We start from the raw sequence: 20,106 nt of genomic DNA, 5'->3' as shown, positions 1-20,106 counted from the left end.
ACTCGAAACTAAAAACTAAAAAATCTCGGGTTTTCATAATGGCGCAATGCGGTGCAATCGCATCAAGCCACTGGAAAATGAAAAATTCCCATTTTTCCCAATGGCGCGATGTGGTGCTATCGTGTTGCGCCTCTGGAAATGGATAATCCCCAACTGGAAGCTTGGCGCGATGCGGTGCCAATCGTGGTGCCCCACTGGAAAAGGACAATTCCAAAATGTCCCCTTGGTGCGACACGGTGGCAATCGAGGTGACACACTGAAAAAAGACGAACGTGATTTTGGCCATCACCGCGACACGGCCTTATCTCATTGGGCTATTATTTTGCACTGAAAGTGTCATAACTTCTCACCCGAGCATCGGATTTGGGTGAAATGGATATCGTTGGAAAGCTAATTAAATTTTCTATCACTTGGTAGGTATTGATCTGTACAATTCTGAGTAGAGAAAAAGATATTCTCCTTTGAAGTTGACTAAAGCAACATTCTTCCTGAAAACTCAATCGGCAAGGACTATTTTGATTCGTCTAATAGCTGGGAGTTATTTGGGGCCTTAATATACATCAAACCCACTCATAAAACTACCAAAGAACTATAATTTATTTCTAATGAGCTCGAAGCATGGTTCTAATATTGGTCTGGATTTTGGGGGTATTACAATTACTCAAACCCCGGTAACAACAATACCTATCCTAACTAAATACCAATATCTTAAAGAAAAACTAAGTGAATCAGACGAAGAGTCAAATGACATAAAACCCGACAATTCATTAAAGTGTGATAAAGGAGAAAATTGTAAATGCAAAAATAGTGAAAAACTATTAGTACATATGGAATTACAAGAATTGCTAAATGGAGATGAATGAGAAAAAGATTACATGCTAATAGAAATAAATACAGAATTATATAACTTTAGGAAAGAAATACAATAGATAGGATTAATAAAAGATCAAAAAAGACCTAGAAAAAATAATACAAATTCTAGATGAATTGGAAATAATTGGAGAAAAACCCTTGAAGCATTGGGACTCCAACCAAATAACCTGTAAAGTAGAAATAATTAATCCAGAGTATACAATAAAAATGGTATCAATTGAATCAACTAATAATGATCTAAAAAACTTTGAAGAACAAATCAAAGAACTACTAAAATTAGGAATAGTTAGAAGATCAAGGTCAAGTCATAGGTCAGCGGCTTTCATGATAAGAAATCATAGTGAAGTAACAAGAAAAAAAGCAAGAATGGTAATAGTTACAAGTGACTTAATGATAATACAATTATGGAAGGATATTGACATGACCAGCTCTAGGTTCTTGTCGTAATGGGTGTCCTAAATTCGACCAAGACCGAACACCACCCCCATTTCCTAATGCAACCTCCAGCCGCCTGCTTGAGTTTGCTAAATTTCAAGCATGTAACAAAATAGTGTAATAGCTCACACAAAGACTCTAGATAAGATCACAACCATGACCAACCCAACTAAGTCCAACCATCCCATACCAATAATCCAATCATACCAAACTATACCAAAACAAAGGCCATAAACCAGGACATAACCAAGGACCTCCCAAAACATAATATAACTAATCCCAAAATAAGATATGACGAAACAGTGAGACATTATGTCTGATGATTCCAGCCTCCCGGCTTATTCCAATGCCAATGTCGACACCAATATAGATCCCGACTATTCTAACCCATAGAAGTACCACAAAGCCTCTAACCAAAAGAGTAATAAAATTTGGTTGGGACATGTCCCCAACTATAGCCAAAACCAATATCCAAAATAAAACCAAAATGTCTAAAAATATCCATAACATGAAATAGAGCCTTTTGAAAGGATGGAAGCTCACCACTTTAGTCCAAATGTTAATCCCAAGTCAATTACTATGTAGGGGGAGTAGAACGATTGGCTCATACATAGAGGAAGTCTACAGCAACCAGTAGACAGGGTTAGCTAGTGACCACTATCATGATCTCAGGGTAAGGATAATAGAATTCCATTTATAAACCAAGTAAAATAATACATGTGAAAATAACCATACATATATATACATATAACCATGCTAGGAAAAGGGACCAAGTTTAGCATGCCTTTAAAATATTTACCTGGGTTGTGTAGCTTTGCCGTCCTAAACTACCCACGAGCTATATGGGTTCAAATCCCTTACTGAAAGTGCCTCAGTGCATGTAGCCATATGACTCAGGAAGTATCCCATAGGATGACTAGTACATCCCCCAAAAATAGTGTGACAGCATGCACACGGTTACCAAGACCAACCTCATATTGGAAAATATGAGTTTATAGTTTTGGTCCTCTCAAGACCTCCATCTTTCACGACTTTGCTACACATCCCACCATTATTACGCAACTAAAAACAATTTCCAAATAACCAAACCAGCATCTATTTATTAACTAAGACCATTGATATTGGTATCATCATACCAACTCTTACTTCCAAGTATCATCCATAGCCAACCATTTATAGGTCTAAGGAGACTTTCAAATGCCCTATCATTTACCATATTAAACCACTTGGGAGATTTTCATGTTCTTCACAAGCATAACCAATTAGCCTTTTACCATTTCAAGCTATTTAAACCATGGATAATTCCTTTAACAAGTTTAAAACATGCAAGAGTTCCATTAAAAGAAGTCAATGCAATGAACATATCTTTATAAGCATTTTGTCAAAAACATTGGGGCATAATATGACCAAAACCAATTCCAATTACCATTAAACCATTCACATGCAATTCAATTATCCAAAACCACTAATAATGCATGTAAAATCATAATCAAAACCATAGGAAACCATAACCAACCATTTAACATTAAAACCCCCAAATCATATTTGAAAGCCAAAATCATGTAATAGTAAAACAATGAAAACATTCATATAAACCATCTCTTTAAGTAAAATTAACAATGTAGGAAGAGAATGTTCCTTAAACTAAGATGATGACAGAAATAAATAACCAAAACAAGCCCCAAATTGATCCCTTAGTTGAAACCCTAGCTCCCTTTGCCCAAAGGCCATTGAGAGAATTGTGAAGTATTTAGGAAGAGTTTCTATGTCTTAATGAATAGAATAATAAAGTAAATAACCTTCCAAGTAGGTTACAAGTCATGAGACCCTATTAGGATAAGTGGGGAAATGTCCAGAATACCCCCACTTAAGTTGTACCAAGATCCCATAACTAGGATATAACTGACCCACACGAGTCGTACCCTCCGATACGATCGGTATCCACAACTCATATCTTGAACCTCCACTCTTGGACCAAACATTGTCCAGTATACAACTTATCCAACCAAGTTGTAACCACAGTATACGATCTGTACCCTTTATTTGTATCCTGGCTGATTTACACCCAAGAAGGTATTAGACATTGTGCACCATACGAGTCCTGGTACGATTTGTACCTTGGCTTACGACTCAAGGTGAGCCACTCATACTCAGATAGAACCTAAGTAACCAAGTCTAAGATTAAGTTAAGGGACCAAATGATTCATAACCACCAGTACAACCCATACCCCTAAGTTGTATCCATTTCAGTAACCAAAATCCATCCAACAAACCATCTGTACCCCAACATACGTCTCGTACCCATCAGTTGTATTGGGTCTAGAAACCAGAATTCTGGGAAATTTTCTAAGTTCCAAAAACTAGGGTATTTCAGTCTCCCCCACTAGGAATATTTATCCCCGAATAATGGACAAGGTAGGGATAACCACACGCAAGAGTCATTTTCATTATGTTATCAATCATTTTCCTTATCTTTAACAAATTTCAAAAACAAAAAAGAAAAGATATTAATCTTTCCTTTAACAAACTCTGAAAATAAAGATATGTTAAAGACACATACCTTCTGCACGAATCTCAGGAGAAGAAAACAAATGCAGATATATAGACTTTATGTCCTCTTCCGCTTCCTATGTAGCTTCTTCCACCTTATGGTTTCGCCAAAGAACCTTAACTTAAGAAACATCTTTGGTCCACAATCGACGAACCTGCCTATCCTAGTTCTCAACTAGGACTTCTTCATAAGACAAAGAATCAGTCATACCTAGTCCTTCCAAAGGAACAACAGAAGAAGGATCACCAATGCACTTCCTCAACATGGAAACATGAAAGATCAGAAGAACCAAGCTCAAGCTAGAAGGCAACTCCAGCTCATAAGCAATATTACCAACTCTCTGCAAAGTGTTATAAGGACACACATATTGGGGATTGAGCTTCCCCTTCTTGCCAAACCATACTGCTCCTTTCATAGGAGATACCTTGAGTAAAACCTTATCCCCGACCTCAAATTCCAAGTCTCTACGCCTAGCATCTGCATAGGACTTTTGGTGACTTTGGGCATCCTTAAGCCTATGCCGAATCACCTTTACCTTCTCTATAGCCTGGTAAACCAAAATGGGACCATACATGTCCACCTCACAAAGATCAAACCAACCAATAGGAGATCTATACCTCCTACCATACAATGCCTCAAAAGGAGCCATACCAATACTAGAATGATATCTATTGTTGTAAGCAAACTCCACCCAAGGTAGTTGGTCAACCCAATTGCCACCATAATCAACCATACAGGCTTGAATTATATCTTCTAATGTCTAAATAGTTCTCTCTTCTAGCCCATCTATCTGTGGATGAAAAGTAGAACTCAAACTCACCTTGGTCCCCAACCCTGTCTAAAAAAACTGCCAGAAGTGACTATGTGCCATGATAAAAAATAATCAAAACAGGCACCCCATGCAGTTTCACAATCTCCTGAAGATATAGCTTCATATAATTCTCCGTCGAGAAGGTAGTCCACTCTGGATACTTGTTCTTGACTATCATCTTGTTCAGCTACCTATATTCGATGCACATCTAAAGAAAAGCAACCTTCTTGCGCACAAACAACACTGGTGCACCCCAAGGAGATACACTAGGATGAATAAACCCCTTATCCATAAGATCATTAAGTTGCTCCTTAAGTTCTCTTAACTTAGCCGGAGCCATTCTATATGGAGTAACAGAAATTGGATGAGTGTTCGGGATTAGATCAATACCAAAATCTACTTCCCTATTCGTAGAAACACCAAGAAGATCGTCTAAAAAGTCCTCTAGAAACTCATTATCCACTGGAACTAACTAGAAAGAAGGACCTTCTGAGTTAGAATATTTAACCCAGACCAAATGATAAAGACAAACTTTAAAGATTAACCTCTGATCTCTAAGATTAGAAATAAATCTCCCTCTAGGGGCTAAGGAAACACCCTCCCACTTTATAATCAGTTCACTGGGGAACCTAAAGATAACCCTATAGGTTCGATAATCCAAGGATGCATAACAAGAGTGTAACCAGTCCATACCTAGAATGACATTGAAATCTACCATATCCAGCTCAAATAGATTCACCAAGGTTTGCTTCTACCCAGCAGATATCACATACCTCTATTGACTCTCTTAGCAATAATCGAGTCACCTATTCGGGTATAGATAAAAAAGGGATCGAAAATAACTTTTAGATCAAAACCAAAAGATACTTCTATATAAGGAGTCACATAGGAAAGAGTAGACTTTAAATTAAGCAAATAATATGTCCTAAGAGAAAAGTTATAACGTACCAGTAAGGACATAAGGTGATGCCTTGGATACCTATTGGAAAGCCAAAGCATACAACCTATTTCGACCAACACTAGAACCATGAGCAGTAACAGAAGAAGATGCCACACCATCAAGTGTAGGAACAGAAGATGAAGCCACCAGAATCTTAATCGCTCCCGTAGCGACCTTATTAATCAGACAATCCCTAAACCGATGACCTGCCTGACCACACTTGACGTATTTTTCCTTTCCTTCATTGCAATAACCCCTATAAGGACAACCATAAAACTAATAGGGAGGACATAAAGAAACTGATTGACCTCTGCTTGCCTGAGATTGGGCACCCTACGCTCGAAAATTATCACCACCATGGTGACGCCTGTCACCTGACTAATAAGGAGCATTAGCAAAAAAGTAGGAACCAGAAAACCCCCATTTATTTTTCTACCATTTGCCACAGTCTTGACCATCCTGAGACTGAGCACCTCCCTAGTCAGAAAACCTACTCCTCTTATCCTTCCTATCTCTAAACTCTGCCTGCTTCTTCTTCTTATCCTCTACCTGCTGCATATAAATAGTCAACCTAGAGATGTCCATATCCTTAATTAGCAAGACAGTCTTACTCTCCGAAAACAAATCCTAATTCAACCTAGAAGCAAACTTTCTTATACTAGTCCGCATGTCAGCTAATATGTCAGTAGCATACCTTGACAAATGGTAAAACCTCAATGTGTATTCCTTGATAGATACCCTTCCCTACTTGAGGTTCACAAACTCCTCCATCTTTGCTTTCCTCAACTCTTGGGGAAAGAAATGATCCAGAAAAGAACTAGAAAAGAAATCCCGTAAGGATGACTCTTCCATATCTCCTCTATCCCTATATCACTTCTCATACCACTAATATGTAACCTCTTTGAGCTAATAAGCTACAAAGTTTACCCCCTCCATATTAGTGACTGCATCACCTAAAATATCTTCTATATCTCATCCAACAAGCCTTGTGGATCCTCCTTCACATTCACTCTAGAAAAATAAGAGGACTCATTTTCATAAATTGGCAAACCCTTGCAGCCTCAGTACACAAAGCACCAGACACATCCCGCTTAGCTTGAGTAGCAACCAGTTTAGCAATAGCATGAATAGACAGACAAAATTTTACATTTGTTACCTCACCTTGAGAAGGACTAGCAGCAACTGATAGAACTCTATAACTATAAGGGATAGGACCGTGAGATCAAAGATGAACCCCCAAAGTAGGATGTACCCCTTCAAAATTACCCATAGGTAGGATAGAAAAATTTTCTTATGTTCCAGACCAACGAGGCATAATTTGAAAGACGAACAAACAAAGATTAGAGAAGATTCTGAGACAGAGACTCCAAGCTTGAAAATAAAATACCAAGAAAGTAAAACATTCCTAAATGCCTTGTAGCCTCTCTCTCTCTTATGAGTATAGCATGCTACACAACCATAAAAGAGACTCTACTCAACACAACTTTATGAACTGTCAATTCACCGTGAACCTAAGCTCTGATACAAACTTTAAATGACCTGCACTGGGGCTTTATTGTAATGGACATCACAAGTCCGACCAGGACCAGAGACCACCCTCATTTCCCAACCCAACCTCCAACCGCCTGCCTTAAGTTGGCTGAATTCCAAGTATGTAACAAAATACTGTAATAGCTCACACAAAGACTCTGGGATAAGATCACAACCTTGATCAACCCAATCGAGTCTAACCATCCCATAGTAATAATTCAACCATACAAAAATAAAGGGTATAAACCAAGCCATAACCAAAGACTTTCCAAAACATAATATAATTAATCCCAAAATAAGGTATGATGGAAAGGTGAGAAATTATGTTCGATGATGCTAGCCTCCCAACTTATTCCAATGACAGGGCTGACACTAATACCAATCCCGCACATTCCAACCCATAGAAGTACCACAAAGCCTCTAACCAAAAGAGTAATGAAATTCAGTTGGGACATAACCCTAACCATAGCCAAAATCAATATCAAAAATAAAACAAAAATTTCTAGAAATATCTATAACATGAAATGGAGACTTCTGAAAGGATGGAAGCTCACCACTTCAGTCTAAATGTTTATCTTGAGTCAATCACTATGTAGGAGAAGTAGAATGGACGGTTCCTACATAGCATGGGTATACATCCGCTAGTATATGGGGTTAGTGAGTGACCGCTAGCATGATCTCAAGGTAAGAATAAAATATTGCTATATATAAACCAAGAAAAATCATCCATATGCACACAACCATACATATATATATATATAACCATGCTGGGAAAAGGGACCGTGTTTAGCATGTCTTTAAAATATTTACCTGGGATATGTAGTTTTGTTGTCCTAAACCACCCACTGGCTATATAGGTTCAGCCCCCCTGCTGAAAGGTCCCCAGTGAATGTAGCCACACAACCAGGTAAGTATACCATCGGATGACTATTACATCCCCCAAATATAGTATGACATCATGTACACAGTCACTAAAACCAACTTCATATTGGCAAATATGAGTTTCCAATTTTGGTCTTCCCGGGACCTCCACCTTCTACGGCTTTTCTACATATCCTGCCATTATTGCCTAATTAAAGCCAATTTCCAAATAACCAAACCATTTGCCATTTATTAACTAAGGCCATTGACATTGGTATCATCATACCAACCCTTACTTGCAAGTATCATCCATAGCTAACCATTTATAGGTTTAAGGGGACTTTCAAGTGCCTTTCCATTTACAATATTAAAACACTTGGGAGACTTACATGTTCCCCACAAGCATAAGCAATAAGCCTTTTACCATTTCAAGTCATTTAAACCATGCATAATTCCTTTATTAAGTTTAAAACATGCAAGAGTTCCATTAAAAGAAGTCAATGCAATAAACATATCTTTATAAGTATTTTGTCAAACACATTGGGGTATCATATGACTAAAACCCATTGCAATTACCATTAAACCATTCTTATACAATCCAATTATCCAAAACCACCATTAATGCATGTAAAAGCATAATTAAAACCATGAGAAACCATAACCAACCATTTAACATCAAAAACCCCAAATTATATTTGAAAGCCAAAATTATGTAATAGTAAAACCATTAAAACATTCATATAAACCATGACTTTAAGTAAAATTAACAATTAGCGAAGAGAATATACCTTAAACCAAGATGATGAAAAAAAGAAATCACCAAGACAAGCCCCAAATTGATCCCTTAGTTGAAACCCTAGCCCCCCTTGACCAAAAGCCCTTAAGAGAATTATGTAGTGTTTAAGATGAGTTTCTAAGTGTTAATGAATAGAATAATAGGATAGATAACCTTCCAAGTAGGTTATAAGTTATGGGACCCTATTAGGATAAATGGAAAAATGTCTAGAATGCCCCTACTTAAGTTGCACCAAGATCCAATCACAGGGATACAACTGACCCACACGAGTCGTACCCTCCAATACGATCAGTATCCACTACTCATATCCTAAACCTCTACCATCAAACCAAACACTATTTAGTAATGACTTTTTCAACCAAGTCGTAACCACAGCATATGATCCGTACCCTTCATCTGTACCCCTAATAGATTTACACCCAAGGAAGATTTAGACACTATCCACCATATGAGTCCTGATATGATTTGTACCCTAGCTTACGGCTCAAGATAAACCACTCGCACTTAAATCCAACGTAAGTAACCAAGTCTAAGATTAAGTTGAGAAAACAAATGATCTGTAACCACCAATACGACTCGTACCCCTAAGTCGTATCCATTTCAGTAACTAAATCCATCCCACCAACTAACACCAGTTAGTATACGACCGAACCATACCATCCATACCCCAATATACAGATCATACCCATAAGTTATATTGGGTCTAGATATCAGAATTTCAGCAAATTTTCTATGGTCCACAAACTAGGATGTTTCAGATATAAACTACCAGACAAAATAGAAATAATAAATACAATTAAGGGAAGAAAAATATTTTGTAAATTCGACTGTTAATCTGGGTACTAACAAATTAAGATATATGAAGACAGCATAGAATGGACAGCCTTTACATCTCTTGAAAGACATTTTGAATGGTTAGTCATGTTATTCAAACTAAATATAGCACCCCCAATTTTCCAAAGAAAAATGGACGGTATTTTGGAAATTATAAGAATTTTATATTTGTTTATATAGATGATATTATAGTTTTTAGAAATAGTATGAGAGAACATTTAGGGTATTTCAAAAAGTTTTTTAAGTTATTTGTGGAAAATGGAATTATAATTAGTAAAAAGAAAATAAAATTATGAAAAAATAACATTAATTTCCTAGGAGTAGTTATTGGGGACAGAAGAATAAAACTATAACCGCATATAGCAAAAAAGGTTTTGGAAATTCCAGATAATCTCGATAAAACCAAAGACTTACAAAGATTTATAGGATTATTGAATTATCCCCAAAACTTTATTAAGGATTTAGGAAAGGTAGTCGGTCTGTTATATTCAAAAATCGAATCCACAAGGCAGAAGAACTTTAATACAAAAGACATAAAATTAGTTCAAAAGGTTAAAATCATGATACAAAAAAATCCCAGACTTGGCTACGCCATTAGAAACTGACTACCTAATAGTGGAGATGGATGGAAGCCTCAAAGGATGGGGAGCAGTGTTAAAAGGGAAACCTAACAAATATAGTGATAAAAAGGATGAAAGAATTTGTACTGATCAAAGTGGTAAGTATAGAGAGAAAGGTAATATGAGTAGTATAGATGCATAACACTAGCAGTAATATATGGGCTAAATAGTTTCAAACTCTATATACTGAATAAACTAGAAATATTAGTAAGAACAGATTGTAAAGCTATAGTAAAATTTTATCAAAAAAGAAATGGAAAGAATAGTAGTAAACAAAGATGGCTAAGTTTTTTAGATTCAACCTCAATTTATAACATCATACTAGAACATATAAAAAAGAAAGATAAAAATTTGGCAGATCAACTTAGTAGAAATTATTATAAGAAAAAACTAACACTTATTATTTCAGTATATATGCAGGAAAAGGAAAAGGCAAGGTTGAAGCCTCGTCTTCTCAAGATAGTTACCTACAGACTTTATAAAGTAATACATAATTCAGACCTCAGACAATGTTGGATCATCAGAAAATAGAAAGGATGGTTTTTGTATGAAAAATGTAATATGCTATCCACCATCAAATATGACTTTCAGACTAAAAGTTGATACAAGAATAAACAAGCAAAAGACATCCCTGATAAAAAACTTGTGGATATCCTATTATAAGATACCACGAGATAACAGTAATTTTATTTCTGTATTAAACACCTTATATTACTATTTCATTGATAAAAATCAAGACAAGAGATTTAAGTTCTATGTTTATAACGCCCTGAATCTGGTACCCCGGATGCTACACAGCGCTCATAATCCCGAAGGACCACAAGCTAACCCATGATGGGTACCTGCTGCAATAACTGAGTAATAACACTGTATAATGAGAAAAAAGGACTGAAATGCCATAAGGTTAAAAACTATAAAATTGATGAAAAGAAAATGATAAAGTTTGATAAAACATCAAAATCTGAAATACTAAATATTGTCTGAACATCTAGTCTGAAAAGCCACTAATTGAACTATTTGAACTATGGAGTTGATGAGAAAATCCCCCAACTAACTCCATCTATAGAGATACTGAATGTAATGAGATAATGAAATAAAAAAATATCCTCGAATGATAAGGACTCACTGCTAGTCTACTGCTGCTGGCTGAATCTTCATCTATCTACGCGTGATCGAGAACCTGAGAATCCGAACCTATGGTATAAAATACCATAGTATAAGAGAAAAGTATGTATCAGTACGTATGAATATACTGGTATGCAAAGTTAGGTAGGCTGAATACAAGAGTTCACATGAATGAACTATAACTGACTGAACAACATGAACATGATTGCGTAAGAATACATACATGAATACATAATTGTAACTGAAGTCATAAGGATTTTGAATACTAGTTTACTGATAATAGAGATTACCGATACCTGATATAACTGATAATGAATATACTGTTTGTGGAGTGATTGTATCTGACAGTCCTGTTACTGATGAAACTAGTTGAGTTCCGCACTGAGCTGAGTGGCTATATCTAACAGTCCTAAAATCTATAAAACTGTCTGAGTTCTTTACTGGAGACTGAGATTGAGACTGTGGGAGGTAATCATCTAACCGACATGCCCCTTTTTCTGAATAGATTTTGGGTCCAACCTGTAACCCCAGTTGAAAGGATGCCAGTACCGTGCCATGGGTAAAGACACAAAAGAGATACCCTCATCTAGCAGGTTCTCAAATAAAAGTGGTAGGACCCTCAACTGTCAGGTTGAGCCACCTCATCAACCATCAACTAGTAAGTTTTGATGTCTCAACCTATGTTGGCTATGTAGTTCTGGAATGCAAGGACTGCTTCAAAGGATCACACCCTCTGCTAGCAGGTGCGTCCCCATCCTTAGGTTCACTTGGTGCTGAATCCTACTCCCAACTGAATAGACACTGAACTAATTTCCTAATTCATACTAGACTAGACTAATCTATTACTGATTATACTGATTAACTGAACTAAATTGAGTTTTACTAAGTTTTTCCTGAGTTCTATAACTGAACTAGAGTACTACTTATCGTGACATGATTGAGACTGTTCTGTAACTAACACTAGCTCTAGGTACACAGCTAAATTGTCGGGTAATAAATTCCACCAAGACTCAATAGTATGAAAATAATAAGACATGATAATTCTTGAATACTTGGCAATAGTCAACAACTCACAATACGATCTATAAGGCATTTCATCAATCACTTAAAAGTCATAAACTTACACATGAATGGGAATGCATACTAACACATCATAATTTCATTAAACTAATCTCATAAGCATTCCATCAAACACATACAAGGTATAACTTTAACATGGAAGACATTGTGAATATGTGGGTATAGCATAAATTCATCACTTAGACCACCAAAGGATCACAAAAGCACCATAGTCTCAATTTAGCATTTTATCAAACACATGGTAGGCGTAGCTTATACTTGGGTATGATCAACAATGCTAATACATCATGACTTCATAATTCAAGGGTTTCAATATAAGAGAATCAAAATTAAACTTACATGCTATCATAATATCATGAAACATATAAAGATTTTAACTTGGAACATATTCCACAACATCAACATAATTACATTCAAACCCACAACATAGAAATCATAATTCATATTTGTAAAAGAAGTTTCTTGAACTCCAAGGGTGGAAGGGACCCTTGGATGAACACTTTACATACCTTGTTGATGAATTTCAAGAAATTAATGGTGGAATCTTGAGTTCTTGATTTGAAATTTTAAAACCTTAAGGCTTGTTCTTGAGAGAAATTGAGAAAGAATGAGTTTATTTGCTTCCTTAGGTATTAAATTTCATGTTTTAGGGGTTCAAAGTTGAGGAAAAAAGACCCAAATACCTCCAAGAATGCATTATTTTAATAAGTGAAAACTTGACTGTCGATGCGCAGGTTGATGCGGTGCGTCACTGGCAACAATGCGATATCTAATGCGTCACACCAAGATCGCACCGACTCACTGGAATTTGATGTTGGTAGCTAGGAAAAATATTAACGAACACGATAGGCGACGCAGCGCACCAAAATCACGTTAGAACACTATTTTAGGATTCCAAGAGAGCTTCAAACGAAGTCCAAAAAATCCAAAACTTATCTAGGAACACCTATTGTCCTTCCTGATCACGAATCACTAAAATATAAACATTTAAAGGAACTTAAGGTCGCAAAATGAGATTACCAACTTTCAAAGACCTAAAAGTAAACTAAGTCGGAATAATTAGCTAGAATTTTCTAAGTCTAGGACCCATTAACAAGCTTAAAGGACTGAATTAAGTTAGGAATTTTCTGGGGTCTTACAATATCTCCCCCTTGGGAACATTCATCCTCGAATGAGACTGACTGAACTGAGAGTACTAGTAGGCTGATATACTTACTGGGCATGAACATTTGGGAAATTACTATAGGACTAATATTACTAATATGCTGAATTACCATACTGAACATGCATATCTGATGCATGAGTACATAATTGAGCTGATTCATGAGTACATGACTGGGATTTCTGATAAGCTGAGTTTCTCATACTGAACATGCATATCTGATGCATGGATACATGACTGAACTGACTCATGAACATATTACTGAACATGCAATGGTATTTGATACCTAGTTTATAACTGAAACCAAAATATGAAATTGAATAAGCTTAGGAAAAACTATTACCGTGGGCTAATCTGAGTTTGCGGAGAAGAGGTGACGATACTTGGCCTGCATGTCTGCCTCTGCTTCCCAATTATCTCCCTCAATGGACTAATTTCACCAAAGAACTTTTACTAGAGGGACTTCTTTGTTCCTTAATCTACAAGTCTGATAGTCAAGGATTTCGACTGGAATCTCATCGAAAGAGAGGTTGTTCTAAAAATCTATGCCCTCTATAGGGACTACAACTATTGGGTCACCTATGCACTTCTTTAGCAAGGAGACATGGAACACGTAATGGAATAAAGAGAGATCTAAAGGAAATTTGAGCTCATAAGCTACCTTGCTGAAATGACTAAAAACTTTGAAGGGACCGACATATCGGGGACTGAGCTTTCTCTTCTTGCCGAACCTCTTCGCTCCCTTCATGGAAGAGATTTTCAAATATACATAATTGCTAATCTTGAACTCGAGATCCTTTTTGCGCATGTCTGCATACAACTTCTGTCGACTTTGAGCTGTCTTAAGCCTTTCTCTGATCAACTGAAATTTATCTAAGGTATAGAATACTAGGTAAGGCCCTACAAATATGGCCTCACCTACCTCAAACCAAGCAATTGGAGATCTGTATCTCTTACCATAGAGAGCTCAAACAGAGCCATTTGAATGCTTGAATAATAGTTGTTGTATGCAAACTCAATCAAAGTCAAGTGATCATCCCAACTACCTTTAAAATCTATTGCACACGCTCGCAGCATATCTTTCAAAGTCTGAATGGTCCTTTCTTCTTGACCATCTATTTGGGGATGAAAGGATGTACTGAGATGAACTTGGGTACCAAGACCCTGTTGGAATGCCTTCCAGAAATAAGAGGTGAACTGGGTACCTTTATCTGTGACAATGGACAACGGAATACCGTGTAAACTGACCAACACTCTATTGTAGAGTTTGGCATAATCCTCAATTGAATAAGAGGTATGGATTGAAGAAAAGTGATCTGATTTTGTCGCCCTATCTATGATGACCCAAACTGAATTATATTATTGACGAGTACGAGGCAAACCCATCACAAAGTCCATGTTCACTTCTTCTTACTTCCAAGTAGGGATACTGAACTCTTGCATAGAACCACTTGGCTTCTGATGCTCAATCTTAACCTGCTAATATATTGAGCACTTAGCCATAAACTCTGAAATATCTCTCTTCATCCCACTTCACCAATAGATCTCCCACATGTCATGGTACATCTTAGTGGCCCCTGGATAAATAGAGCAGCGTACACTGTGCACTTCTATAAGAATTCATTATCTTAAGTCATCAACACCTGGCACATACAGACGACCCTGATAAAGCAGAACACCATCTCCCTCTTGGGAGAAAACCTTCATCTTCTAATCTCTGACTGACTCTTTTAACTTGACTAAACTAGGATCTCTATCCTACGTTTTCTTTAATTAGGAAACTTGAGATGATTCTAAACTGTTCTGAACCCACACACTACCTTCTGCTGAATTGACTAAGCGGACACCTTGTCAGGTAAGCTGATGAACTTCTTGAAATAACTTTTTCTTGTTGTCCTTATACCCATAGACAGTCTACTGAGAGCATCAGCCACTACATTGGCCTTGATTGGGTGATACAGAACACTCATATCATAGCTTTTCAGCAACTCTAACCACCTTCTCTGATGGAGGTTTAAGTCTTTCTGAGAAAACACATACTGAAGGCTTTTGTGATCTGTGAACACATCTACATACACCCCATACAAGTAGTGCCTTCAAATTTTTAAGAAAAACACTATTGTTGCTAACTCAAGATATGAGTTGGATAATTCTTCTCATGGGGTTTAAGTTATCGGGAGGCGTAGGCTATGACCTTACTAGTTGTATGAGGACACAACCCAAACCTACTCTGGATGCATCACAGTATACCAAAAACCTATCTGAACCATCTGGAAGAATCAAAACTGGAGCTGAGGTGAGTCGAGTCTTCAACACCTGAAAACTCTTCTCACATGAATCTGACCACTGAAATTTGACTTTTTTTCTGAGTCAATCTGGACATAGGGGATGCAATAGATGAAAATTCCTCAACAAACCGCCTGTAATAGCCAGCCAAACCTAAGAAAATCCTAATATCTAGCAGAGAAATAGGTCTGGGAGAGTTTCTCACTTTCTCAATCTTTTGGGGATCAACTCTAATGCCATCACCAAAAATAATATGGCCAAAGAATGCTATTGACCTTAGCAAAAATTCATACTTACTGAATTTGGTGAATAATTGATGATTTTTTAGAGCCTGTAATACTATTCTGAGATAGTTTGCACGATCATATTCACTGCGAAAGTAAACCAGAATGTTATCTATAAAAACTATGATGAACATGTCCAAGTACTGTTGATTACATGGTTCATCAAGTCCATGAAAGTTGTTGGGGCATTGGTAAGACTAAAAGATATGACTAAGGATTTAAAGTGCCTATACCAAGTTCTGAAAGCTATTTTTGGTATGTCATATTTTCTGACTCTAAGCTGATGATAGCCTGATCTGAGGTTTATCTTAGAAGTAACTGGCTCCCTGAAGTTGGTCAAACAAGTCATTGATTCTGAGAAGGGGATACTTGTTCTTGATTGTGACTTTATTAAGCAAATGGTAGTTTATACATATTCTGAGAGAACCATTTTTCTTACGCATGAATAAAACTAGCGCACCCCACGGGGACACACTGGGCTTGATGAATCCCTTATCTAAGAGATTCTTCAACTACTTTTTTAGTTCTCTAAGTTCTACAGGTGCCATTCTGTATGGAGGAATAGATATGGGCCGAGTATCTGGGAGAAGATCAATTCCAAAATTAACTTCCCTTTTGGGAGGAATTCTGGGAAGATCTTTGGGAAATACATCTGGGAATTCACATGCTACTGACACTGATTTAAGATTAGGGGTTTTTGAACTAGAGTCCTTGACTCGCACAAGGTGATAGACATATCCCTTAGATATCATCTTTCTCACCCAAAGGTAAGAAACAAGCTGACCCCTAAATACTAAAGTACTACCCCTCCACTCTAGGATGGGTTCATTTGGGAACAAGAACTGGACAATTTTGTTTCTACAGTCGACAGAGGTATAGCAGGAATGAAGTCAATCCATTTCAAGAATGACATCAAAATTAGTCATCTCAAATTCAACTAAGTCTGCTGAAGTTATTTTTTGAGATACCATAACTGGATAGTTCCTGTATACCCATCGGTCTATGATGGATTTACCCACTGGGGTAGAGACTGATAAAGACTCTGCTAGAATTTTGGGACTGACTCCAAAATCAACTACTATATAAGGAGTAACAAAAGACAAGAAAGCTCCTATATCTAGCAAAGAATAAATATGTAAGTAATAAACTCGTAACATACCAGTGACCACATCAAGAGAAATTTCCTAATCCTTTCGGGATTGAAGAGTGTAGAGTCTATTTAGACGTTGCCCACTGGTGGCACTGGATGAGGCACCTTGCTGATTCGGGAGACTAGACTGAGCTGGAGGATGGTTTTTCTAACCCTGAGAACCTAACTGGGGACAATCTCTGACTCTGATCCTTGCTTGCCACATCCAAAACAAACATCACTGCCAGCTCTACAAATACTTTGATGGTTCTTACCATATGTCTGAAAATGAGGATTGGTTTGGGCACTGCTGACACTACCCTGAGACTTAGATCCTGGCGCTCCATATCTATTGTCGTCCCTGAAATTTAACACTGAAGAACTAGTTGAGGATGGACATGGAACTAAAGATTTCAAGCAGAACTGAGAATAATTCTCACCCTCTAACTTAGGCTGAGCAAAGTTGAAACTACCTGTTCTAGCTCTTATGTTCTGCTTCTCTTTCTCCTTATTCTTCTGCTCCTCTATATGCTGAGCATAGATCATCAGCCTAGCTAAGTCCATCTCACTAATCAACATTGTAGTCCTACACTCTTTGACCACACAATTATTCACCCCAGACACAAACTTACTCATTCGAGATCTGCTATCTGCCACCACATGAGGAGGTATCTAGCTAATTGAGTAAAATTAAGAGAAAACTTTTTCTCTGTCATATTGCCTGCTTCAAATTAATATACTCTTACACATTAGCTTCTCTCAGCTATAGGGGAAATAATCTATCTAGAAATGCAGTGTCAAACTCTTCCCATTCAATGGGCCCAGCATCTACGACCCTCTCTACTTTCCACTGCTTAACCAAGTGTGAGCCACATCCTATAACTGATATATAGCTATCTTATCACTTTTACTAGTTATCACCCCCATAACATCTATAATGTTCTACACCTGATTAAGGAATTCCTGAGGGTACTCATCTGACTTAGACCCTGTGAATGACGGAGGGTTTATTTGGGTGAAGTCCCGAATCTAGGCTGCTGTAGTATCTGCCACTGGATTGGCTAGAATGGCAATTAGAAGTTTATTTTGAGCAGCAACTGAATGAGCTAGGGTGGTGAAAGCTACTCTAAACTCAGCATGGGAGACAGGCTCATCCAAAGGATTTGGCTGAACGGGCTAAACGGGCTGAGAGGCTGACTAATCTCCCGTTCCTCTTCTCTGAGTCCTCTTTGGAGGCAGTTTTTGTAGATAAAAGAGAAACTTTTATTAAAAGAGATTTTATCTAGGGCATCATGCTCACTCGCATGACATGAATACAGAAAAGAAGAAACTATTCCTAAAACATCTCATAGCCTCATATCCATAAGTGTGGCGTTTTACACACCCATACCCAAGACTCTACTAGATGTGGCTTTCAGACATCCTAGGATACCATTGAACCTTAGGCTTTGATACCAAGTTTGTAATTCCCCAAATCTGGTACCTCAGATACTACATGGTGCTCATAATCCCAAAGGACCACAAGCTAACCCATAACTGGTACCTGTTACAACAATTGAGTAATAAAACTGTATAATGCAGAAAAATAGGCTGAAATTCCATAAGGTTCAAAACTTTAATACTGATAAAAGAAATGATAAAGTCTGATAAAATAGAAGAATTTGAAAAACTGAATACTGTCTGAACATCTAGTCTGAAAAGCCTCCAACTGAACTGTCTGAACTGTGGACTTGATAGGACAATCCCCCAACTAACTCCATCTACTGAGATACTAAATATAATGAGATAATGAAATAAAAGAATATCCTCGACTGATGAGGACTCACTGGTAGTCTACTGCTGCTGGCTGAATCTGAACCTATCTACGCGTGATCGAGAATCTGAGCGTCCGAACTTATGGTATAAAACACCACAACGCAAGATAAAACTATGTGTTAGTACGAGTGAATTTACTAGTATGCAAAATGAGGTAGGCTGAATGCAAGGGTTCATATGCATGAACTATAACTGACTGAATAACATGAATATGACTACGTGAGAATACATGCATGAATACATAACTGTAACTGAAGTCATAAGGATTCTGAATACTGAGTTTACTGATAACATATATTACAGATAACTGATAACTGATATACTATTTATGGAGTGATTGTATCTGACAGTCCTATTACAGATGGAACTAGCTGAGTTCCGCACTAAGCTGAGTGACTGTATCTAACAGTCCTAAAATCGGTAGAACTATCTAAGTTCTTTACTGAAGACTGAGACTGAGACTGTGGGAGGTAATCATCTAACCAACATGCCCTTTTTTTAATAGATTTGGGGTCCAACCTGTAACTCTAGTTGGAAGGGTGTCAGTACCATGCCACAGGTAAAGACAATAAAAAGATAGCCTCATCTGGTAGGTTCTCAAATGAGAGCAGTGGGATCCTTAACTGTTAGGTTAAGCCACCTCTTCAACCCTCAACTAGTAGGTTTTAATGTCTCAACCTACGCTGGCTACGTAGTTCTAGAACGCAAGAACTACTTCTAAGGATCACACCCTCTGCTGACAGGTGAGTCCTCATTCTTGGGTTCACTCGGTGTTGAATCCTACTCCCAACTGAATAGACACTGAACTGATTTCCTAGTTCATACTAGGTTGAATTGATCTGTTACTAATTATATTGATTAACTAAACTGAACTGAGTTTTACCGAGTTTTTTTTATTTCTGTAACTGAACTAAAGTACTACTGATCGTGACATGATTGAGACTATTCTGTAACTGACACTGGATCTAGGCACA

The sequence above is a fragment of the Capsicum annuum genome, chromosome 9, assembly GCF_002878395.1.
Source record: "Capsicum annuum cultivar UCD-10X-F1 chromosome 9, UCD10Xv1.1, whole genome shotgun sequence".
NCBI classification, from domain to species: Eukaryota; Viridiplantae; Streptophyta; class Magnoliopsida; order Solanales; family Solanaceae; genus Capsicum; species Capsicum annuum.
This window is presented reverse-complemented; position numbering follows the sequence as displayed.